The sequence below is a fragment of the Geotrypetes seraphini genome, chromosome 2 (assembly GCF_902459505.1).
Source record: "Geotrypetes seraphini chromosome 2, aGeoSer1.1, whole genome shotgun sequence".
NCBI lineage: Eukaryota > Metazoa > Chordata > Amphibia > Gymnophiona > Dermophiidae > Geotrypetes > Geotrypetes seraphini.
In genome coordinates this window covers 282694425-282719891 of record NC_047085.1, presented here as the reverse complement: position 1 = coordinate 282719891, position 25467 = coordinate 282694425, and the positions used below count along the sequence as shown (strand labels likewise).

Here is a 25467-nt window from a genome sequence, read left to right as displayed (position 1 = left end):
TTGCAGATGACACAAAGCTATGTCGGGCAATCAGATCACAAAAAGACAGCGAGGAACTCCAGAGAGATTTGAAGCAACTTGAGAGATGGGCAGAAAATTGACAGATGAGTTTTAATGTAGAAAAATGCAAAGTGATGCACCTGGGCAGCAAAAACAAGGAGCATGAGTATAAACTGTTAGGTATAACATTGGGGAAGAGCGAACAAGAGGAAGACCTGGGGGTACTGATAGATAGGACCCTGAAGCCGTCGGCTCAATGTGCAGCGGCGGCAAAGAAAGCAAACAGGATGTTAGGCATGATAAAGAAGGGAATCACGAGTAGATCAAGGGAGGTCATAATGCCGTGTGTCCAACACTGGTCTCCATACCTGAAGAAGGATATAACACTGCTGGAGAGGGTGCAGAGGTGAGCGACTTGAGCTACAAAGATCGCCTCAGAAAACTGGGATTATTCACCCTTGAAAAGAGAAGACTGAGAGGGGATCTGATAGAGACTTTTAAATTGCTAAAAGGAATCGACAAAATGGAGCAAGCTCACTCACCAGCAGGGGAAAAGGATGGTGAGCAAGTATCAGCGTTATTCACATTGGCAAATGCGACCCAGACTCGGACCAGAGGTCATGGCCTGAAGCTGAGAGGGGACACGGCCAGGACAAATGTCAGAAAGTTCTGCTTCACACAGTGAGTGGTGAACGCCTGGAGCTCTCTCCCGAAAGAGATGGTGGAGGAAAACCACCATTCTAGGATTTAAGGGAAAATTGTACGCACATCTTCTTGCAGGACACGTTGAGGGATACGAGTGACTAATGTATTCGCCAGGGTACGCCTGGCTGAGCCGCCGCGTGTGCAGATCGCCGGACTGGATGGACCCCAGGTCTGATCCGATGTAGGCATTTCTTATGTTCTTATATAACCCCAATTTTTATGTAACTTTTCCCCTCTTGCATTCTGAAATTCGCTGATTGTCCAGCCTTCTTTCAATGTGAACCTCCTAGAAGTCTTTCGACTATGGCGGTATAAAAAAATAAAGTTATTATTATTATTATTGAAAATGCCCCTCCAAGCATCTAGATTCCAATATACAAGCGCAGTATAACCAGATATCGGCGTGACTAATGTTTAAGTGCCCTTGTGCTACATGGTAGGCAGAAACATAGAAACATGATGGCAGATAAAGGCCAAATGGCCCATCTAGTCTGCCCATCCACAGTAACCATTATCTCCTTCTCTGTCTCAGAGATCCCACGTGCCTATCCCACACCTTCTTGAATTCAGATACAGACTCTGTCTCCATCAGTTCTTCTGGGAGACTGTTCCACGCATCTACCACTCTTTCTGTAAAAAAAAGTATTTCCTTTGATTACTCCAGAGCCTATCACCTCTTAACTTCATCATATGTCCTCTCATTCCAGAGCTTCCTTTCAAATGAAAGACACTTGACTCGTGTGCATTTACGCCACGTAGATATTTAAATGTCTCTATCATATCTCACCTCTCCTGCCTTTCCAGTATATATATTGAAATCTTTAAGTCTGTCCCTATACATCTTATATTGAAGACCACACACCATTTTAGTAGCCTTCCTCTGGACCAACTCCATCCTTTTTATATCTTTTTGAAGATGCGGTTTCAAGAATTGTACACAATATTCTAAATAAGGTCTCACCAGAATCTTATACAGGGGCATCAATACCTCCTTTTTCCTTCTGGCCATATTTATTTATTTAAGTATTTATATACCACTTATAGCCTAAGTGGTTTACATTCAGGTACTCAAGCATTTTTCTTATCTGTTCTGGTGGGCTCACACTCTATCTTAATGTACCTGGGGAAATGCGGGATTAAGTGACTTGCAGGATGGGATTTGAAACCACAACCTCAGGGTACTGAGGCTATGGCTCTAACCACTGCGCCACAAACTTCTTCCTATGCACCCTATTAACCTTTTAGCTTTCACCGTCACCTTTTCAACCTGTTTGGCCACTTTAAGATCATTACATACAATTACACCCAAGTCCCGCTCTTCTGTCATGCACAAAAATTCTTCACCCCCTAAACTGTACTGTTCCTTCGGGTTTTTGCAGCCCAAATGCATGACCTTGCATTTCTTAGCATTAAATTTTAGCTGCCAAATTTCAGACCATTCTTCAAGCTTCGCTAGGTCTTTCTTCATGTCATTCACACCATCCGGGGTGTCCACTCTATTGCAGATTTTGGTATCTTCTGCAAAGAGGCAAATCTTATCTGACAGCCTTTCAGCAATATCGCTTATAAAAATGTTAAAAAGAACAGGAGTCTATTCCTAAATGGAAACAGGAGTCTAGATTCCACAATAGAATACTAGTGTAACCTGGTATCAGAGTGCCTAACTTTTAGGTGCCAAGGGAACCTAGGCAACTAAATTCTGTTATATAATACTAATGAAAGCTGGTATAGGCATGCCTAACTTTTACTGTAGATGTCCCTCATGCTGCATGGTAGGTGTCTATTATAATACCAGTATTGGCATACCTAACATTTTATTTATTTATTTGGTTTTATATCCTGACCTCCCCAGGCATCTAGATTCCAATAATATTATTATTTGGTATCAGTGTACCTAACCTTTAGGTGCCCCCATGCTTCATGAATGGTGTGTCTATTTATAATGGAACCTAGGCATATAGATTCCATTACAGAATACTATTATAACTTGGAATCAGTATGCTTAACATTTAAGTACCTCCTTGCTGCATGGTAGAGAAAGATTGGGCTTTTACCTTTGCTAAACTTCTTTCTTGTAAATCCACACTCTATTCCTGGACAAGTGGGTGGTGATATTCCTTGTAGGATGCCTCGTTTACATATTTTTGATCCTCCCCCTCTTACCTCAGGACTGCCCTCTGACTTCTAATTGGTACAAAAGCAGACAGCCAAACCTGTATAAGACATAGAAAGGGGAGGGGTAAGGGAATACTCCCTGAGACACAAGTCTAATCTGCTCATAATAACATCAATAAACATCAGAGCAGTCAATCAGAAATTTAAAAACATTGTAAACAAGAAAACAGTGCAAATACGGAGACTCAGCCTGCCCTGCACTAAGTGTGAGGTGCAGTAATTAAGGACCCCACTCCCAGAGCAAAGTACACAAAATTTTGAGGGCATTATTCTTGACAAAGACTGGTCAAAGAATCAGTAGACCAATTTACCGGTACTTATTGTCAAATATGTTTTATTGAGCTCAACAATAAACAGTACAAAAACACAGGGAAATTCAGAAATCAAGCTAGCATTTTGTCAACATAAAACAGTACACTAGGCTGCCACCCCGACCCACTCAACCCCACTATCCCCCTGTGTGCCCCAAGATTGATAAGAAAATGAAACTGGCCAGAAACAAGTAACATGAAACCACCAAACAGCATGGCGAACTCAGAATAAATGCAGTGTATAACCCCTCCAACCCACCTCAATCCCCAGTCCTCCGTCAAGCCCAGTCCTAAATACCCAAGCTAGAAATGAAAGCAAATATATTCAGAGCAAGCAATATGTGCAGAAATGAGTCCAAACAACAAATCAACAGTTCAGGAGGCGGTTGCGTGCTCCAAAAAGGTTCCTATGTATGTTGGAAAGTACGTCCAGGTAAAGAAAAGTTCTGTACATCGCGACATTCCCACATCAGTAGGGTGATGAGACGACATCACCAGAGTGAATAGTCAGGGCCCTCCACCTCCAGCCACTTGAGCAGAATACACTTGAAGGCTATCACTACAGTCCACCGGAGAAATGTAGCAGTCCCCGGTCTGCGAGGGGAAAAATGTAGGGGAACACCAAAAAGAAACAAGGGAGAACATTGGATAGCAACAGTCCAAATACTTTTAACAAAAAGAAAAATAGCTTCCCAAAAGGATTGGATAACAGGACAGGTCCAGAACATGTGACCCAACCCAGCTTCAGGATGCTTGGAACCCCGAAAGGTGAGCTCTTTTAGGAGAGATATACAAGCGTAAAACCAATTTATAATGTTGCTCCCAAAAGGTAGTTTATTTGCGAAAAGCAGGCAATTTGCGGATAGCACAGAGAACAACATAAGCAGGCAAGTCTACAGAAAGATCGCGAGCCCAAGCGTCCCTCAATGGTCAAGCAGGGGGGACTCATCCTTCAAGTGTCTATGATGAAATTTAAGAGGAACAGAAAGCTGAGATCCAATGGTGAAAACCGTAGACAATAGCTCCTGACAAGAAGCCATCAAATAACAGGGTGACAGAGAGGAAATGTAGTGATGAAGTTGCAGATAAGCAAAGCCATCCGTTCAGGGGAGATTAAATTCTAGACACAATGAGTCAAAAGACCATTGTCCTCCGCCACTTGAAACAGGTAATGAATCCTCCCTGCTCCCAACAGACAAAACTGGCCCTGTCCATCCCAGGTAGGAAATTCCCATTAAAGCGTAAAGGCAAGAAAGGAGAAACACTAGAACTAAGGGAGTGAAATTTACAAACCCATTGCCAAGCCTTCCGCAAAGGGTAATGTAAAATCGTAAGAGGAAGGAGCTCAGGCTGAGCTGAGGGCAAAGAATGAAGATAAGACACTAAAGTGTGTCTTGGTGAAACAAGAGAGCTCCAAAGAAGTATTAGTAAAATGGGCAGTACCCCCCCCAAAAAATCATTAATATGATCCATACCACAGCTCACCGTCAAATGGCGAAGATTCAGTAAGGATAAAATTACCAGAACATCTTTACACCTAAATGGTCACAATTACCCAATAACAAAAACCATAAAAATACTAGGAGTCACATTAGACACCCGCCTGACCATGATCGAACACACAAACCTAGTGGCAAAAAAAGTGCTTTTATGCACTATGGAAATTGAAGACCATTAAAAATTATTTCGACCTTCTATCTTTTAGACTTCTGGTTCAGTCATTAGTCCTTTCCACATTAGACTACTGCAACATCATATATGTGGGTTTACCTAAAAAAAACTGTAAAAAAATTAAGAATAGTGCAGAACACGGCCGTCCGCTTAATATTCGGACTAAAGAAAAGTGAGCATGTTACTACAAACTGCTACACTGGTTACCAATGGAGGCGCGAATAATGTTCAAGTTCTCTTGCCTATGCTTTAAACTAGTGTGGGAAATGGACCCTACCTATCTCTTACCACATTTCGAGCTACACATTCCCAGTAGGACAACCAGAAACTCCAATCTTTTTGCCTACCCAAGGATCACTGATTGCAAATATAGGTCCATTATGGACAGAACTTTGAAGTCTCAAGCTAGCAAACAGCAGACCTGGCTAGGCAACTACATAAACAGAGCTAGGCTGACCTATGTCGCATTTCGGAAAGAAATTAAGATAGCACTATTCAAAAGATTTATCTCCTAATCAGTTACCAGTTCTAAACGATTAACTCCATGCTGATAACTTGAGAAATACATGTACTGTACTAACTGTATTGTATCGTAATGTATTTTACTAATTGTAATCTGTAATTCACTGACTGTACTGTATCATCCTCGCCATTTGTATTCTGTAATTCGATGACTGTCCAGCTCTCTTCACTGTGAACCGCCTAGAAGTATGTTGTATAAACTCACTCTGCCCAGAAGCAATAGCGGAAGTCCTTTCCATAACTGCAAACGAGTGACAAGCGCCTGAAACAAGGGCTCTACATTTAAATAATATAGTCGGGAGAGGTCGAGTGGAATGTGGACCCCCAGGTATTTCACCATTGACTCCACCCATCAGAGGGGAAAGGGACCCCTCCACGTCGTACGAACCGCAGGGCAAGAGGGAAGGACAACCGACTTGTCCAAATTAAGTGAAAGGCCGGAGTAAAACCTATACTCGGAAAGTAGATCCAACACAGCTGGTAAAGAAACCTCCGGCTGAGTAAAAATGAGAAACAAATCATCAGCGAAAGCCAAAGTCTTCAAGTCCACCCCTGCTATACGGAGACCCCGGACATCCTCGAATAAACGTAAGGAAAAAAGTAAAGGTTCCAGAGAAATGAGATAAAGTAAATGGGAAAGGGGCAGCCCTGTCTGGTGCCCCTGAGAATAGGAAAAGAGTCCATACGGGTACCATTAACCAACAAGGACGCTGAGGATTAGAATATAAGCAACGAATAGCTTGAAGGAAGAACCCCTGAAATCCGACAAACTCTAGGGTATGAAACAAAAGGACCAATGCACACTTTCAAAGTCTTTGGAAGCATCTAAACTAACAAATAAAGCAGGGATTTTGTGATATTAACAATGGGCAAGCGCAAATAGGACCTTCCGTACATTGCAAACCAACTGGCAGCCATGAACAAAACCAACTTGGTCTTCGTGAATTACAGTAGGAAGATAAGGGGCCAAACGGTCAGCCAACACATGGGAAAAAAGCTTGAAAAATTAATTTGTGCCAAAAGAAATTACTATTCCACCAAAATCTTAAAAGCAAAAAACCTTTCCATCCTCTATTCTATTTTGAAATCCATTGCCCCTATCTCTCAGAAAGAAGACAATAACCTCAAGATCAACCTAACAGCTCAAGACCTTGCCAACTATTTTTGCAACAAAATTAGCGATATATGGAAAAAATTTGACCATACTTTATCCGGAGATTCTACCGATATTTTAAATAATTGTCACTTACTTCTTGCTAAATGTTCCACTTTTAACCTTCCTTCATTAGCTGATATTGAACGTCTTTTTCAAAGAGTTAATTTAAAAGGTTCCCGATCAGAGATCATCCCTCCATTCATCTTTAAAAAATTTTTTCCTGCTTCGGCCCATTTATACACTCTCTTATTCTAAAGAGCCTTAACACTGGCTTATTACCACTGTCATGGAAAACTGCCACAATTTTTCCAATTATAAAGGATCATAAATCCAGCCCCAAGGATGCCTCAAATTATCGCCCTATCGCTAATATTCCATTCTTAGCCAAACTAACAGAAAGATTAGTATTTGATCAACTATCAGACTTCGTCAAATCAACCAATAAATTACATCCAAACCAGACAGGGTTCAGAAAAAAACCATAGTACTCACTGATTGGTCTGACCACAAATATATTTTACCACCTAGACCATCATAACTCCGTTATCCTCTTCTCCTTAGATCTGTCAGCAGCATTTGACACTATCGATCATGCCTTACTCCTTGATAGACTAAAATCTATAGGTGTCTAATCAAATACTAGAATGGTTTATCTCCTTTTATCTCTAATCATTCATCCGTTAGTTTCAATAACATGACATCAAAGTCTTATACTCTTAATTATGGTATTCCCCAAGGATCCTTTCTATCCCCATTATTGTTTAACATTTTTCTATCACCCCTATTAAGTCTATGTCAATCAATAGGCTTTACTACCTTCACATATGCCGATGACATTCAACTTTCACATCCTCTAAATCCAGAAAATGCAGAGGAAATACTTGAGATCAACAAAAAACTTGAGACAAGCAAAGACTGGCTTAATTTCAACACGCTAGCTCTAAATATACAAAAAATAAAAGCTTTACTTTTCCCATGGAAAAAGGGAATAAGCTTAAGTATTCCTTTCACTCTTGATAATATTCATCTGGACTTAGTACCATCTTTAAAAATACTGGGTATCATTATTGACGATAAATTCACCTATCATGAACACATAAGTAATACTGTTAAATTTTGCTTCTATAGGTTACGCATGATTCGTTTGATCTCTAAGTTTCTCGAGCTAAAATCACTAAACATTCTAATCCACTCCCTAATTATTGTTAAACTCGATTACTGCAATTCATTACTAATAAACATCACACAAAAAGAAAAGAAGCGACTTCAAATAATACAGAACACAGCCGTCAAACTCATTCATAACGGTAAAAAATATGATCATGTTACTCCTTTTCTGATCAACTCACACTGGCTTCCAATCAACCACCGTATCACCTTTAAAACATTACTCCTAGTATTTAAAACTCATTCAACCAATGAACCACAATTTATTAATAGAATGGTTATTCCTTATAATACATCACGTTCTCTTCGGTCTACTATCCAAAAGCTCATAGTAGTCCCCTCCCTGAAAGTTATCGGAACTCGACGACATGATATGTTTTCGGTGATGGCCCCGCAACTTTGGAACACTTTGCCTCAATATATAAGAGAGGAAAATGATCTTAGACATTTTAAAAATAACTTAAAAAGTTTTCTTTTTACAGATGCTTTTAATCTTTAAATTATACTCAAATCTTAAAGTAGTTACCCTCCAGGTTTATAATACTCCCTCCCTAATGTTTTTTCCATCTATGGTTCTTTTTTTTCAACTTTAAAGAATTGAATTGGAACTTTATTCCTCCATCCCTTGTGTATCGATTAGTTTGTTAGTCTGTCGGTCTAACCCATCATTTTTAAATTTTAAATAGTATGTCTAAATGTATGTTTATCTTTCTTTTATTGTAACTCACTTAGTAAATTTGAATAAGCGATTCATCAAATCAAAATAAAACTTGAAACTTGAGATCAACATTAATCAGGGATATCGGATCATCCGCTCCTTACCCGGTTTTAACAACAAGGTAATAAGCGCCTCGTTAGCATAACGGGGAAAAGATCCACGGGCAACAGCAGCGTTAAAGTATGCCAACAGAGGACCACATAGCTTAGGGGAGAGAAGTTTATAGAACTCATCAGAATAGCCAGCCGGTCCCGGGGCTTTCCCAGAGCGTAAGGCCTTAATGGCAGACTGCAATTCGCTCGTCTGGAACGGACAATTAAGAATAGTCACCACATCCTCCGAGAAGTGGGACATCCTGGACGAGTGAAGATAATCCTCCAAAAGCTCCGGGGAGGCATCATCCGGGGCACCATATAAGCATTCAAAGAAATCAGAAAGAACTGCAAACACCTCTGAGGTACGAGACACCCTACACCTCCCCCCGGAGTCCTAAGTGTCAAAATCAGCTGCCTACTAGTCGTAGTGTCAACCAGGCGTGCCAGCACACGCCCCAGCTTACTTTCAAACATTTGGAAGTGATGTTTATGATAAGCAACCCACCGCTGATAGCGAGAATGAAGCAAAGAGTTGAGAGCTCCCAGAGTAGACAAATATTGCTCCCTAGTCAACTCCGAAGGAGCAGCAGAGAAAGCCCACTTAGTAGCTCGCAGGGCCCGCTCCAATGTGAGAACACCATGGTGAATGCGTTTATTTTGAGCACAAAGAAAAGAGTTCAAGTGACCCCGAATCATCGACTTTGCGGCCTCCCAAAACAAGATAGGATCGTCCTGATGTTGAGCATTGTCATTCACATAGGCCTCCCACTGGGCCTGTAGAAAACGCCGAAACTCCACATCATGCTCAAGATAAAAGGGGAACCGCCAAGAAGGGGTTCAAAGGTACGCTGTATCCAAGTAAATATCAAGCCAGATGAGGGTGTGATCAGAAATACTAAGAGGACCAATCTCCGTCCGCACAACCAAGGAGAACAAACCCGGGGACACAAAAATATAGTCAATCCTAGACTAGGTATTTTGGGCCCTTGAGAGATGAGTAAAGTCCCGAACCTCCAGGTGTAAGAGACGCCACGGAACCACCACAGACATAGTAGCACAAAAATCAACAAGAAGGTGTCCTTTATAGTAGCACAAAAATCAACAAGAAGGTGTCCTTTAGCTCGTAATGGCGTAGCAACGGGTCCAGACTTATCACAGTCCGGGTCACTAACCAGATTGAAATCTCCAACCAAGAGGAGAGGATCACCAGAATAGCGCGAATATAAGTGAACTAGCTGTTGTAAAAAGGAAGATTCAGACAAATTCAGACCATAGACAACCAGCAACAAATAGCTCCGGTCCCCCAAAGTAATGTGCAGAAGATAACATACATCTAAGGACTTTACCAAAACCTGTACACCAAGCGGTGAAGACTTATGGACCAGCACCGCGATGCCCCCATGTCCCTTTGACGAGGATGCAAAATAAACCTCCCCCATCTAGGACCTTCGCAACTTAAGATGCTCAGCATCCGTCAGACGAGTTTCCAGCAGACAAGCTATGTCGGAATGATACCGTTGTAAAACAGTCAAAATTTTGGAGCACTTAATCGGCGAAGTGATGCCCACTACATTCCAAAAAGTGAGCCTAAAAGGGGTACTCATCTACAAGACAAGCGAAGAAAAGGCACAGAACAAAGAAACAGAAGAGAACCCCAGGAGCCCAGCCTCCCCCAGGGCCACAGTTACCAAAATATACACATTGTTGTGACTTACTAGAAAGGGATATAAGATCCCAACAAACCACACCCAAAAGTGATTGAAGGAGGACTGTTCCACCCCCTGCCCCAAACCCCCCACCCCCCAAAACCCGACTCTCTTCAACCCAATCCCCCCTCCTCCCACCCAACCCCTCCTCACAATCCCCCCTATGCTCCCCAACACCAACTTTCACCCCACCCCGCCCAGTGGGATGGAGCAACAGAGTCACTAATGATGTGAGCAGGGCCCTCACTCCCAATCTCCATGAAGAGTCGCTGATTACCAGCCACATGTCTAGCAAAATCAGGAGGCCACTGAGGAAGGGCCTGACTCTCCAGGCAAAGTGTCCAAATAGGCCTGCGCCGCCTCATCGGTAGCATAGCTCTTCCACCCGGCAGCCATCCTAATCTTCAAATGCGCCGGGTAAAGCAACATAAAACTCTGCTTGCGATCGAAGAGTGCAGACTCTGGAGAAATGCCATTGACGTTCTTGCAGAACAGGGGAGTAATCTTGAAAAAGTTGAACTGGAGCTCCTTCATAGGTGAGATTGTTGCATTTTTGCTTATAGTGCTGCATTAATTCCGCCTTATGGGCAGAATTGTGGACCTTTAGTATGGTGACTCAGGCGCGGGTGTGATCATCCGTGTGCCTACCAAGCTGATGCGCCCAATCGAGTCTCTCAGAAGCCCCATTCCAGCCGGTAGTGGTAATAATAATAATAATAACTTTTATTTTTGTATACCGCAACACCACAAACAGTTCAGAGCAGTTTACAATGTAAGAGAGACTGTACATACACAGCGAAGATACAATGCAAGGGAATGTAATATGCAGTTGAGCGCAGTTTACAATGCAGGGGACTGTACATATTCAGCATGGGTGTTTATACAGCGAAGAACAATGCAGATTTACAATGCAAGAGCCTGTACATTTATAGCGGAGATATTTATTCAGTGAAAATACAGTGCGAGCGACTTAAGAACAAGATATGATGCAAGAGATTGTATAATGCGGTTGAAGTGGATTACTATGCAAGGAGAGGTCGTAGAATTTGGTTATTTGGAGGGGAGGGGTTCGAGAAATTTATCAAAGAGGTAAGATTTGAGAGATTTCCTGAAGGAAGAGTACGATGGGGCAGATAAGATGAGGGTGGTCAGGCAATCTGTCCATCTGCCAGCTTGGAATGAGAGAGTTCTATTAAGGAATCTTTTGTGGGTGTATCCCTTTGGGGATGGGTAAGTAAACAAATAGGCATTGCGCGTTCGATTGGTGCCTGGTTCCAGGGTAGACAACCAGATGAGAGTCAGGAACTGCTTCAGATAAGCCGATCAAGCGCAGGTTGTCCCTTCACGAACAGTTCTCAAGGTCTTCAAGCTTGTCGGCGAAGCTGTTCTTTGAGGGAGACGAGATCCGCCGCAGACGCAGTATGTGTGTCCTCAACCATCGCTACTCGTGTCTCTAATTCACCGGTTCGTCAGGTTGTTTCGGTCAATAAAGTCTCCAGAGAAGAGAGTTGGCCTGACAATTGCTCGAACCGGGCATCCAAGGCTCACACCACCAACGCGGACAGAGCATCAATATGCACCTCCAATAGGGGAAGCATGGAACCTAAGTCCGCCACTGCCATCTTGAAATCAGGCCTCAAAGCTCTTGCCTCCCGATCTTTGGTGTTACGCGTTGTTTTGCCACTCATGACTGGGCTGCAGAACTGCACGAACTTGTCCATGCACCTCAACCAAAGTCAATGCTGACGGTGGAAATGCTGGGGGAGGCTAGGCAGGAACCTGGCGCCCCAAACCTCATGCAGAACAGATCCTGCTCGGCTCAGCACATCACGTGACTCTCCTTTACCGATACTTATTAAGGCAGCACTCTCAGGGCAAATTTCAGGAATAGAGAATGGATTTACAAGAAAGATGATTTGCAAAGGTAAGAACCTAATCTTGTATAATCCCACTCGATTCCTGGACAAGCGGGATATAACAGAGTAGTCCCTCAAATTCAGGGTGGGACTGATGAGCCTGCTGCCAGAACCAAGGATCCAAATGCGGAATCCCTCTTGGCCGCCACATCAATTCTATAAAACTTCATAAAGGTATGCAAAGAAGACCAAGTGGCCATTCCACAAATATGTGCCAGGGAGACCACGTGGAGAGCACATACTTACCAGCTCCAATGTGGCCGATGAAATCGCTATCCAAATCCATCTAGAAATGGAGGCCTTCATAGGTGGCCTGCCCAACCAACACAAACAGGCAATCCAACATATGAAATTAATTTGCATCTTCCAAGTACCGCAATAAGATTCTGCACACGTCCATCAATTTCAATACCCTGTCATGTGCTTTCAAACCAGAGGGCAAAAATGATAGCAACCTCACTTCTTCATTAAAAGGAAGGAACCGTGCATAGGATAACACTAGAGTCCGCATTCTGAAGAAAAGGACTCTGTAGGACAAAGCCTAAAGTTCGGACAAAGTTCGGACTCTGTAGGACAAAGCCTTCAGGTCAATGCAACAGCCACCAGAAAGACAGCCTTGATAGAAAGGTCTCTCAAAGAAGCCCGGTTCAACAGTTTGTAGGGAGGGCATGCCAGCGACCTGAGAACCAGGTTCAAATTCCAAGTCAAAACTGGCTGGGGCAAAGGGGGGCAAAGCTGCAATGCACCCTTTAAGAACCTAACCCCCATCTGGGTAAACAAGAGAGCCTCCCAGGGGCTTAAGTCCAAAGCAAGAAAGCCCCAGAAGGCTTTCTTGCTTTGGACCTAAAGCCACCTGCAAGACCAGTCACTAAACCTTCCTGTAGAGGCAAGAGCCAAGTTTGGGTCTATGCTCTTTCGAACACACCACTTATGACAATACTACAAAGCTTTAGCATATAGTCATCTTCATGCTGCGTAAGATGGCAGCTATGACTCCTGTCGAGTAGCTTGCCCAAGACGAGAGTGGCAGGAAAGCTTGAGATCCTGCTCCAGCTGATGAACCAGATCCACATAGCACATGCACCTCAGCCAATCTGGAACCATGAGAATCACCCGATCCCAGAAAGCCTTGAAGACGGCTTATCATGGACCATGGAAGAAAGACATAAAGAAGACCCTCCTTTGGCACCAGAAGCAACATGGTGTCCTATGCTTCCGGGTTCGCGACGACGGCACCATCAGGTTGAACATTGGGTGACTCTCTCTGGGACAGAAACTATTCCTCTGGATCCAGAGTTTGGTGGCTGAAATAATCCACTTGCATGTTGTCTACTCCCGCTAGGTGTGCTATGGAGAGTGCCTGAAGATGTTTTTCCCTCCATTGAAAGAGGAGTTGAGCCTCCTGCCACGGGGGTGTGCATCTGGTGCCCCCTTGATGACTGACATAGGCTACCACCCTTGCGTTGTTCGAGCCAACTGAAAAACCTGTCACCAAACCTTCCTGTAAAAAGGCAAGAACCAGCAGGATCGATGCAGAATTCGGCTCTGTGCTCTTTCGAACATACCACTCAAACCACCCTGTTCTGGAATGCACTCTCAAAGTACAGGAAATCCAGCTGAATCGCTCCAAGCGATTGAATCAACTACTCCTTCTCCGGAATGGACTGTCTGCACAAAGGGCCCCCCTCCCTTCAGCCAAAAGGACCGGCATCTGTCATCCCTCCTAGAGAGGGAGAGAGTATTCAACCACCATGTCAAACTGTGCCGTGCCTCTGGTGTCTTTGAGTGGGCACAAGTGAGCCCTCACCCAGGGACTACATCGATAGTCATGACTAGTATCCGCAAATATTGCCAGGCTGTCAGGGCAATTTCACATATCAACTGGTGAAGCTTCTCCTGATACAACTCAAGAACAAAAACCATTCTCAGCCTAGCCTCTGCAGCAACGGAATGACTTGGCAAACTGCTTGGTGTCCTTCAGACTCTGACTGAACCCTGATGAGGCAATTGTCCAGATATGGATGGACTAGGATCCCAAGTCTGCCTAGATGGGCTGCCATAACCACCATCACTTTGGTAAAAGTCCGAGGTGCTGTCGCAAGCCAGAAATACAAGGCTATAAAGTGGAACTGCCTGTGCAAGACATGGATCCTCAAGTTTGTTTATTTTGATTTCTAGCCCGTTGTCCCCGAAGCTCAGAACGGGTTACATCAGGACATTCACAATGCAGACATTATACAAAAGCGGGGACATGACAGGTCTTAAGAGAAGTGGGTACGATGCGAAAAAATTGTTGAAATTCCATAGAGACTAAGTTTGAGACTGGTCATTAAATACAGGGGCACAAAGGTGGGTTACAGAAAGGGGGAGTCAGTCTGTCATAGTCTGTTTAGATGAAAAGTATGGTCTTCACTGCTCTCCAGAATGTCATGAGCGTTTCCGGGCCGTTTCCATCTGGAGGGATTTTCCATGGGGTATGCGCAGTTGTCTTTCTGCGGTTAAGCGAAGGGGACAATTGGGGGTGTACTGGTATAGTTTGGAAGCTATGTATGTAGAGGTTATGTTGTTGAATCTTTTGTGAGCAATTACTAGAGCTTTGAAGATGCAGCATTTCCTAATAGCTAGCCAATATTCTACTTGGAGAGCTGAAGAGGTGGGGGTCACAGTAGTTGAGGCCCTATAGGAGTCAGATTGCTGCATTTTGGACCTGCTGAATCCGTTTGAGTTCCTTTGTGGTGATGCCGTGGAAGAGAGAGTTGCAATAGTGTAGTCTAGAAAGTACATAGGCGTGGATGAGCTGGGTTAAGTCGGGTTTGGAGAGGTAAGGCTTAACCCTTTGGAGTTGTTGTAGGTAATAGGAGGTGGAGACTACTCGTGAAATGTGGGCTGAGAGTGGCCATCCAGTATCACCCCGAAGCTGCGTACATGGTCCTTTGCTGTTAGGGAGGTTGATTTCCAGGTTAATGTCAGGCGAGTGCAGTTGGTGCTTCTCTTTCTGGTCCAGAGGAGTTCAGTTTTAGAAGCGTTCAGCTGGAGTTTGTTAGCTGTCCAGTTCCTTCTGTGCTCTGGAAAAATGGGAATAGGAAGATAGGCCTCCATCAGATCCAACCTCACAGTTTCCATTCTGAAATGAGGAACTTTGAGGACTGCATTGAGATCCAGGATTATTCTCCAGTCATTGGAGCCTCTCTTTGGCACAAACTAGTATATCAAACATCTGCCTAAGTCCGAGTCAGTCTTTGGAATGAGCTCTATTGCTGCTATATCCAGCAATCTCTGGACAGTGGCTCTGACTTTGGCTTCTTTTACTGGTCCTCCCTGCTGGAGAGTCCAGAAAAAGTTCTGTACCCGTCCCACAGAATATCCAGCCTCCAGGACACATCCAGGAACACCGAGAGCCTCCCTCTGATCTGTGGAGGGTTGGCCGAGGGCCTAGCGTCAAAACTGTTTCTTTGGGGTGGAAGCAGAGTGGGTGCCTAGCTCCCCCTAAGCTCCATTAGATAGATTGTGAGCCCACCGGGACAGATAGGGAAAACTGCTTGAGTACCTGAATAAATGCATGGAAACCGTTTAGAGCTCCCTTGGGAGAATGGTATATAACAGTGGTGCCCAATAGGCCGATCACGATCGCTCGGTAGATCGCCAAGGCAAAGTGAGTTGATCGCGGAGCCCATCCCGGGCTCTGTGATAGACTCACTTTGCCTTAGCGATCTACCGGGCCGATCAGCCTTCCTCTCCCCGACGTCAATTCTGCCATCGGAGAGGAAGTTCGGGCCAGCCAATCGCTGCCTGGCTGGGCCGGAACTTCCTCTCTGATGGCAGAATTGACATCGGGGAGAGGAATGCAGGTCGGCCCAACGCAGGGAAGCAGGGAGAGCTTGGGGTGGCGGTGGCTTTGGGGCCTGTTCTCCGATGGCAGCAACAGTGGCTTGGGGGAGGGCAGGGAGAAAGAAAGAAAGGGGGCAGGCAGGGAGACAAAAGGAAAGAACGGAAACAGAAATAAAGAAAGGGAGCATGAAGAGAGAAAAAAAAGAAAGGGAGGCAGGGAGAGAGGAAGGAAAGGTTGGGGGAGGGAATGAGGTCTGGAAGAGAGGAAGCATAAAGGCTGAAAGAAGACAAGAAAGATTGGATGCACAGTCAGAAGAAAAAAGTGCAACCAGAGACTCGTGAAATCACCAGACAACAAAGGTTGGAAAAATTATTTTATTTTAAATTTAGTGATCAAAATGTGTCTGAATTTATATCTGCTGTCTATATTTTACACTATGGTCCCCTTTTACTAAACCGCAATAGTGTTTTTTAGCGCAGGGAGCCTATGAGTGTCGAGAGCAGCACTGGGCATTCAGTGCAGCTCCCTGCACTAAAAACTGCTATCGTGGTTTAGTAAAAAGGGAGGGGATATTTGTCTATTTTTGTATGGTTGTTACTGAGGTGACAGTGCATAAAGTCATCTGTCTTGACCTCTTTGAAAAAACCCCGGAATAGAAATGATAATTAACATTTTCTATGCATACAGTGTGCTTTGTGTTTTTTTAAAAATTTTATTGTTGGTAGATCATTTTGACTTGGACATTTTAAAAGTAGCTTGCAAGCCGAAAAAGTGTGGGCACCCCTGGTATAGAAAATAAAATAAAATAGCTTCCCCAAACCTTCACTTGGAGCTCTGAGAGGATCTCTGACCCGAGGACGCTCCACATTATTGACGATATCTCCTAGAGCAGGGGTGTCAAACTCAATCACATCTAAAACAGATGTTGAAATCTAAAACAGAGGCTAAGTTGTGGGCCAGACACTGCCCATCTCCTTCCCAAACCCCGCCCCCATAATAGTACTAATTGTAACACCATTTTTTCCATTCATTTTTCATATATACACACAAAATAATCTTATTATCAACACAAAATGGGTTAACCACAAAATTAAACTACACAGGCGCAGGCTTGCCATAAACGTTTCTATACTTCATTAGAATCTGTCTTCCATCACGACTACACACATGAAATCCTAATAGCCATTGATGTTCCACGTGTTCAAACCTGGGGGAAGGGGAGAGGGGCTTCATTAGAAGAATGAGGGTCTTTCTCAGGTACCTGTGCTCTTATGTCTTGTGCCATGGGAGATGAAGTAAGTTCTGAGAGTATGTCCAAAGGTGATCAGGCCAGCCAGAAACTCTCGTTCCCATTTAGGCTTTGATAGATTGCTGTCCTGTGCTGTTATAGGGGAAAATACCCTCCAGGGATTCAAGACAAAGTTAGACAAGTTCCTGCTGAACCAGAATGTACGCAGGTAAGGCTAGACTCAATTAGGGCACTGGTCTTTGACCTAAGGCCCGCCGCGGGAGCGGACTGCTGGGCACAATGGACAACTGGTCTGACCCAGCAGTGGCAATTCTTATGTTCTTATGTTCATAGCTTTCAAGCAGTATATCTTCTGGTCGGCTCTCTCCTCCTCATTTCTACAGTGTGCTCAAAGCCGCGGGCGGCGGCTCCTAAGTGCATCCTGCGCCTGAACTGAAAACCTTCTCTCTGACGTCACAACGTCAGAGGGAATGATTCCATATGAGGCGTGGGACATGCAAGGTGCTACTGCCTGCAGCTTTGAGCACACTGCGGAAATGAGGAGGAGGGAGCCAGCAAAAAGATAAAACACCCAGTTGCGGCAATGAAAACGCCGCATTGCACCACAGGCCGCATAAAACAGCCAGGCGGGCCTTGTATTTGACACTTGTGTCCTAGAGGTACAAAAAGTAGAATGACCCGGTCCCCTAGAAGATCGAGGCCTGTTGTCAGGTGACTTAGGTTTGCAGTCCTGCACACTAGCCATAAGGTTGTCCAGACCTTTCCCAAACAATAATCGCCCCTTAAAGGGCAGGTTACTGAGGGTTGTCTTGGATGAAGAATTACTATACCACTATCTGATCCACAACATCCAGCACGCAGGGATAGAGTAAGCCAATAACTTGCTCAACACCATGAACTAATCATACAGGGCATCAAAGATCAGAAAAAGAAGATCCCTATCCACAATAGTGTCAGGATCATGACGCAGCTTGGGAGTGACAGGCCCTGGCAACAAAAGATGCCACTGTGGCTGCTTTCAAACCCACGGCTGTAGAATCAAACAACCTCCTTAGCACAAAGTTGATTCTGTGGACCTGGGCATTTTTCAACAACACATTGCCTTTGCTGGAGAGAGAAATGCGTTAGGTGACCGGACTAGCAAAGAATCCACCTGTGGAGAAATAAATCGCTGATTAGCACCACTGGATATCCACCATTGGATAAAGCTTAAACATGGCCTTGTCCTCTCAAGAGAGCACTCCAGTATCTCCCAGTGATCTGTGAGCATCTTCACAATGTCCAGATGGTCAGGAATGAGGAAGACTGAAGCTTTATGCTACTCATAAGAGAGCTGACGAGGACTGATTAGCGTCCAATCTTAACTCTTGAAGGGAATCTGAAATTATCCCTATAAGCACTGAAGGTTTGAAAAGTCTCCACACAGTGGAATCTTCTTCACAGTCTGGGTATCTCCCAGATCCGGGTCTGTAACATCTGTGACAGCAGCTAAATCTCCCACTATGGAAGTGCTTGTCTGAGAAAGTAAAGGCATAAGAACGTATTTCAGATCATCTCAATCACCTGACTGCGTATGACTCTGCTGTTCGGGACCAGCATCCTTGGGGGGGGGGGGGGGGGGGGGGAGAGAGACCACTGGTGCCAACAGGGATGCCATGGAAAGTGGATTTGGTGGATTTATTTTGGCTAAATAAGCCTGACACATAATATTAAGAAAATCCAGGGGAAAAACTTGCCCCATAGCTCTTGGAGCTTTTGGCACCAAATTGTGACTGAATTTTACTGGAGACGCACTCACACAGCCCTTCGGCCGTAGTTTGGCCTTTTAAGATAGCCCAGAGATGGGCTGAGTTCCCCCAAAGGGGCAGAATGGACTAAATCCGAGGCCACCTTCCCTCCATGCATTATGTGGCTCATGAAACACAGATGATCCCAAAAATAATCATCAGCCACAAAGAATACAAGAATTTGAAGAATCTAGCTTTAGAGAGTCCATCCCACATGTTATCTTGATAAAACGAGGTGTTTTGAGGCAGATAAAAACTTTTAAACTGAAATTGGGAAATCCAAGATGGCCGCCATGACAGTAATTTTAGTGCCAAAAATGGCCCAGGAAAGCCACATAGAAAACAAAAAAGTAGCAATTTTAGGATTTCTGAGGTAGGGAAACCCAGTACTAACTCCAGAAACTCAAAAAAATTAGAACATAAGAATTGCCATACTGGGACAGAATGAAGGTCCATCAAGCCCAGTATCCTTTTTCAAACAGTGGCCAACCCAGGTCCCAAGTACCTATCTAGATTCCAAGTAGTACAACAGATTTTATGCTGCTTGTCCTAGGAATAAGCAGTGGATTTTCCCAAGCACATTGATCTAAGGGTTTTAATGTAGCCTCAACAATGACACCTATATACTTTTCCTGGGCAGCGACTCCTAACACAGAACCCAGCACCACATAGCTATAGTTCAATTTCCTCTTTCCTATATGTATCACTTTACACTTGCTCACATTAAATGTCATCTGCCATTTTGACACCCAGTCTTCCAGTCTCACAAGGTCTTCTTACAATTTTTCAAAATCCTCTTGCAATTTAACAGTTTTGTGTCATCAGCAAATTTAATTATCTCACTAGTTATTTCCATCTCTAGATCATTGATAAATATGTTAAAAAGCAGTGGTCCTAGCACAGACCACTAGGGAGCCCTACTATTTACCCTTCATTCATCAGTTCTCAGTCCATAAAAGGACATTACCTCTTATCCCATGACTTTCTAATTTCTTCAGCAGTCTTTCATGAGGTATTTTGTCAAATGCCTTTTGAAAATATAACTACACAATATCAACCAAAATCATGTTGGCTCTCTCTCATTAATCCATGCTTACATATATGTTCTGTCATTTTGTTCTTTATAATAGTCTCTACCATTTTACCTAGCACCAACGTCAGACTCACTGGTCTATAATTTTCCGGATCACCTCTGGAAAACTTTATAAAAATCGGTGTCATGGTGGCCACCCTCCATTCTTCTGGTACTATGCAGATTTTTAAAGAAAAATTACAAATTATTAACAATAGCTCTGCAAGTTCATTTTACAATTCTATCAGCATTCTATCACCATTCCAGGCGATTTGACTTATGCTTCTTCCAGTGTTACAGAGATTTGTATGAGTTTTTCTGATTCATCAGAATTGAATAAAATTTCTGGCATTGGAAACTCCCCCACATCTTCCTTGGTGAACACTGAGGCAAAGAATTCATTTATCTCTCCGCTTTGGCCTCGTCTTCTCTGAAAGCCCCTTTTATCCCTCGATTGTCTAAAAATGTTTTTACTGTGTATTTGCTTCCAGCACAATCTTCTTTTCAAGATCTCTCTTTACCTTCCTTATTAGCATCTTGCATTTTACTTAACATTCCTTGTGGTGTTTGCAATTATTTCCAGTCAGATCCTTCTTCCACTTTCTGAAGGATTCTCTAATAGCTTCCTTCACCTCACTCATTAACCACGCTGGCTGCCATTTGTTCTTCCTTCATCCTTTTTTAATACATGAAATATATCTAGTCTGATGTATATTTTTGACTTTTTCATTTAGTGCAATATATTCTAACTCTTCCACCTTGTTTCTTAGGCTTCTGGCATTTGCATAGAGCAGACATGTCAAATTTTCCCTAAAACTGGCCCACAAGTGCTGCTCATCTGTAGGTTCCCGCCACATCATCTGTAGGTTCACACAGCCTGCAGAGGATCGCTGGTCGGCAGTAGGGATCCTAGCAGGTCGTCATAGCCTCAGCTGCACATTTCCTCTGGCGCGGTCCCATACATCAGTGGGACCGCACCAGAGGGAATGTGCAGCTGAGGCTACGGCGGCCTGCTAGGATCGCTACAGCCAACCAGCGATCCTCTGCAGGCCGCGTGAACCTACAGATGATGCGGCGCAAACCTACCTGGAAGAATGTACAGCCCACAGAACAGGCATGAAATACAGGTAAGGAAATAAAACTAATCGCTACCAAATGTAATCTAACGCCAATTATTATTTATTTAGTGCCAATTTACATTTGCTTATGTTCAATCAAATTCAGTAGAGTTCTTGAATGTTCTCATTGCTGCAGAAGAGGGAAAACAGACTCAACAGTGAAACATCTAACTTTCAACTTTTCCTGTGCCCTTCTATAGTTAACTCTATATCAGAGGTGTCCAACCTGTGGCCCGAGGGCCCGTGAAGACAATGCATTGTTTTCCTCCTCTGCCCCCGGGTGTTTACCGTCTTGCCGGCTCCCTCCTCTGTCTTGCTGCAGCGTTTGTGCGGCCCCAGAAACATTTTTTTCAGCCAGTTTGGCCCAGGGAAGCATTGGTTTTACACTTCAATAAGTAAAACTTAAGGAAAGTTCTCAATTATTCAATAGGAATTTAAATAGTGCTTTATAGATCTCATAAGAACATAAGAAATGCCTCTGCTGGGTCAGACCAGAGGTCCATCATGCCAGCAGAGTGGCATTCCCTCTCATTGGTTCTCTAACAAGCTGCTCCATGAAGCAGTCCTGTATAGCCTCCAGGAATCCGGTCTCCCTAGCGCATTTTGAGTTCCCAAGACTCCAGTCTATCCCGGGATAGTTGAAGTCTCCCATAATAATCGTTTTACCACTTTTGCATTCTCGCTTCATCTTGGCTTCCATTTCTTCATCGATAGCTTTGGTTTGCCCAGGTGGACCATAGTACAGGTCCATCTTTGTCTTGGACCCTTTCCTTCCCGATATTTTAACCCATAGTGATTCCAATTTGTTGGTCGTCGCTGCTGTGTCCACTCTGGTCGAGTGTATGCTTTCTTTTATGTATAGGGCTATTCCTCCTCCTTTCTGACCAGACCTGTCCTGGCGATAGAGTTTGTACCCCGGTAGTGCTGTATCCCATTTGTTTTCTTCATTCCACCATGTTTCGGTGACCCCAATGATGTCTGTGTTCTCAGTTTTGGCCATGACTTCTAATTCCCCCATTTTGTTCCTTGGGCTCCTTGCATTAGTATATACGCAATTTAGGTCCTGATGTTTTTTTGTCTTCATTTCCTTTCGCTGTGCTTCAAACTTTATTTTCTTCTCTTGTGCTGCAATCCTTTTATCCTCCTCTTTTGGGTTAGTCAATTGCTGTGTTTTGCCCGTTGTTTCTTCCCATTTTTTCCCCTTAGTATCTTCGCAGGATACCTTCTTCCGAATCATCGACACTTGGTCGATTGTCAGCTTTCCCTTTCTTCTTAGTTTAAAGCCTGTTCTATTCCTCTCCTGACGTTGTTTGCTAGAAGTCTAGTTCCCGCCGCGCTCAGGTGCAGTCCATCTCTCCTGAAGAGCTTGCTCTTACCCCCAAAACGTCCAGTTCCTCACGAAGTGGAACCCCTCTTCTTCACACCATCTCCTCATCCAGGCATTTATTGATTGTAATTCTGTCTGCCTCTTCACATCTGCCCTTGGTACTGGTAGGATCTCTGAGAACACTATCTTCTGGGTCCTCATCTTCAACTTCCTTCCTAGAATCTTGAACTGTTCTATCAGTGCACTTCTTTTGTAGTCTCTCCTGCTGACATTATTTGTCCCGATGTGGATCACTACTGCAGTCTCTTCTGTCTCTGCTCCTTCCAGGATTTCTCCAATTTTGTCCACGATGTCCTTTATTCTTGCTCCTGGGAGATAGGTCACTAGTGGATCCTCTCTCCCACCTGCTATGTAGCTGTCTACATAACTTAGGATTGAGTCTCCCACTAGGATCGCAGACTTTCCCTTCTTCAATTTTCACTTCAGTCGCAGGTCTGTGTTCTCGGTGTGCTTTACTGCTTCCTCTTCTAGGCACCGGCAAGACCTTGCCTCCCCTTCCTGCGGAGTTCTTCTATGGGCTTCTTCTTCCTTGGCCATGTAAGTGCATAAACCTGAGACCAACATTATTTGAATAATGACCAGACAACCTTAGGTAGAAAAAAATAATTTTATTTTCTTTTATGTGATTACAATATGTCAGATTTGAAATGTGTATCCTGCTAGAGCTGGTGTTAGGCAGCAAGCGTGAACTAGGACCTAAAAGAGAGAGGAAGTGTCTTTATTTATTTTGTTTACATCACAGAGCTGGCGTGGGGTTGGAGAGGTTGTAACCCTATACTTTTTCTGAGAACAATTGAGCTCTGGTAGAAAATGACACAGGGAAAAAAATTTGTCCCTGCCTCCGACCCCATGAGCTTGTCCCCGTCCCTGCGAGCTCAGTCCCCATTCCTGCAAACCATCTGGTCCCATCCACACAAGCCTCAAATAGTTTTATACTGAACTTATTTTATTAAAGTATAAAAGAAACAATATTGTATACAATTGTCATTTTATAAATCAAAGTTATGGCTGCCGAACTAGAGAAAGAGATCTTTAGCTGGCAGGGCTTTGTTTATAAATGTTTATCAACATAACTAATACACTACTTTATCCTAATGCAAAAAAAAAAAAAAAAATGAAATATAATTTTTTTTCTACCTTTGTTGTCTAGTTTCTGCTTTCCTCATTCATTTCCTTCCATCCACTGTCTGCCTTCTCTCTGCCTCTTTCATATGCTCTGTTACTGTGCCTTGTGACCAGTCAGGCTCCTTGCCTGACATGTTCCCAGGAGAGGCAGAAATAGGACTAGGAAATTTGTTCTCAAGCTCCGTAGAGACCAGCAGCCTAGGTTCCCTGGTTACATAAGGGAGAATTTGACTAAAAAGGAGTTTTTTTCTGACCAGTCAGAAGCCAAGGAGATGGAGACTCAGCCCAGTTCTGCAGGGTTTGTCTCCAAACCTGTTAACATTAGGTTTAGGCAAAATGCCCCTGTGAGAAAGCCTTGCACTTACTCGAATATTCACAGGGAGCCTCAGGGCAGTGCAGGCCCACAGAGAGCAGGGCAGGGCTCACACACTGAAAAGCCAGCAGCATTTTCTCCAGAGTTAGAGAGGATAAGGAAGGGGAATGGTTCTCTATCCACTGCTCAGCAGCCAGACCAGATCAACTTAATAATCTGGAACTCATGGAGGTGGATGATTTAGCTCCATGCCAGGAAGCTGAGGCCATCCCTCAAGAGGAGGAAAAGCACACTTACTTACTGTAACAGGTGTTATCCAGGGACAGCAGGAAGATAGTCTCTACATGTGGGTGACGTCATCTATGGAGCCCGGAGTGGACAGTCTCGCATGCAAACTTGCTTGAAGATCTTCAAGCTTGCGAGTGTACCACCTGAGTCAGGGCGTGCATCTCCTCAGCGTGGCTTCAGTTCAGATAGCTAGCAAAGAAGCCAACCAGGGGAGGTGGGTGGGTGGCGAGAATATCTGCCTGCTGTTCCTGGATAACACCTGTTACGAAGTAACTGTGCTTTATCCCAGGATAAGCAGGCAGCATATTCTCTACATGTGGGTGACCTCCAAGCTAACCAAAAAGGGACAGAGGGAGAGTTGGCAATTTAGAACAGATTACGCAAAACTGACTGGCCAAACTGGCTGTCCCGTCTGGAAAAGGTATCCAGACAGTAGTGAGAGGTGAAGGTATGAACCGAGGACCAAGTGGCAGCCTTGCAGATTTCCTCAATAGGAGTCGATCTAAGGAAAGCTACAGACGCCGCCATCGCTCTGACTTTATGCCCCGTGACCCGACCCTGCAGAAGGAGACCAGCCTGAGCATAGCAGAAAGAGATACAAGCAGCCAACCAGTTGGATAAGGTTTGCTTAGACATGGACGCTCCAATCGATTCGGATCAAAAGATGTGAAGAGTTGAGGAGCAGTCCGATGAGCCCGAGTGCGTTGCAAGTAGAAAGCCAACGCACGCTTACAGTCCAGAATGTGAAGCGCCACTTCTCCAGGATGAGAATGAGGCTTAGGAAAAATACTGGAAGAACAATGGATTGGTTGAGGTGGAAATCTGAACCACTTTAGGCAAAAATTTATGATGGGTACGGAGGACAACCTTATCAATGATGAAAAATGGTGAAAGGTGATCTGCAACCAAAGCCTGCAGCTCACTGACCCTGCAAGCAGATGTGAGAGCAATAAGAAACATTGTTTTCCAAGTGAGATACTTCAAATGAGCCCGATCGATTGGCTCAAAAGGAGCCTTCATTAACTGAGCAAGGACAACATTGAGATCCCAAACCACCAGAGGAGGTTTGAGTGGAGGATTCCAAATCTATCAATATTCTTATTCATTCTCTTATCATATCTAAATTAGATTATTGTAACTCCCTCTTCATTAATATA

At 44.0% G+C, this 25467-nt stretch overlaps 1 protein-coding gene across 6 annotated transcripts in view; it reads right to left on the bottom strand.

Moving 5' to 3' along the window:
* LOC117353608 (zinc finger protein 208-like) overlaps nt 1–25467 on the bottom strand; it is a 168285-nt gene that overhangs the window by 125774 nt on the left and 17044 nt on the right. The window contains exon 3 of one of the 6 annotated variants that reach the window (XM_033929759.1): nt 2760–2918. The exons of 4 other annotated variants lie outside the window; for them this stretch is intronic. The gene's annotated coding sequence lies outside the window, so the exon portion shown is untranslated. The remainder of the gene's footprint in view (nt 1–2759; nt 2919–25467) is intronic. One more of the 6 variants, XM_033929760.1, reaches the window with a different exon arrangement.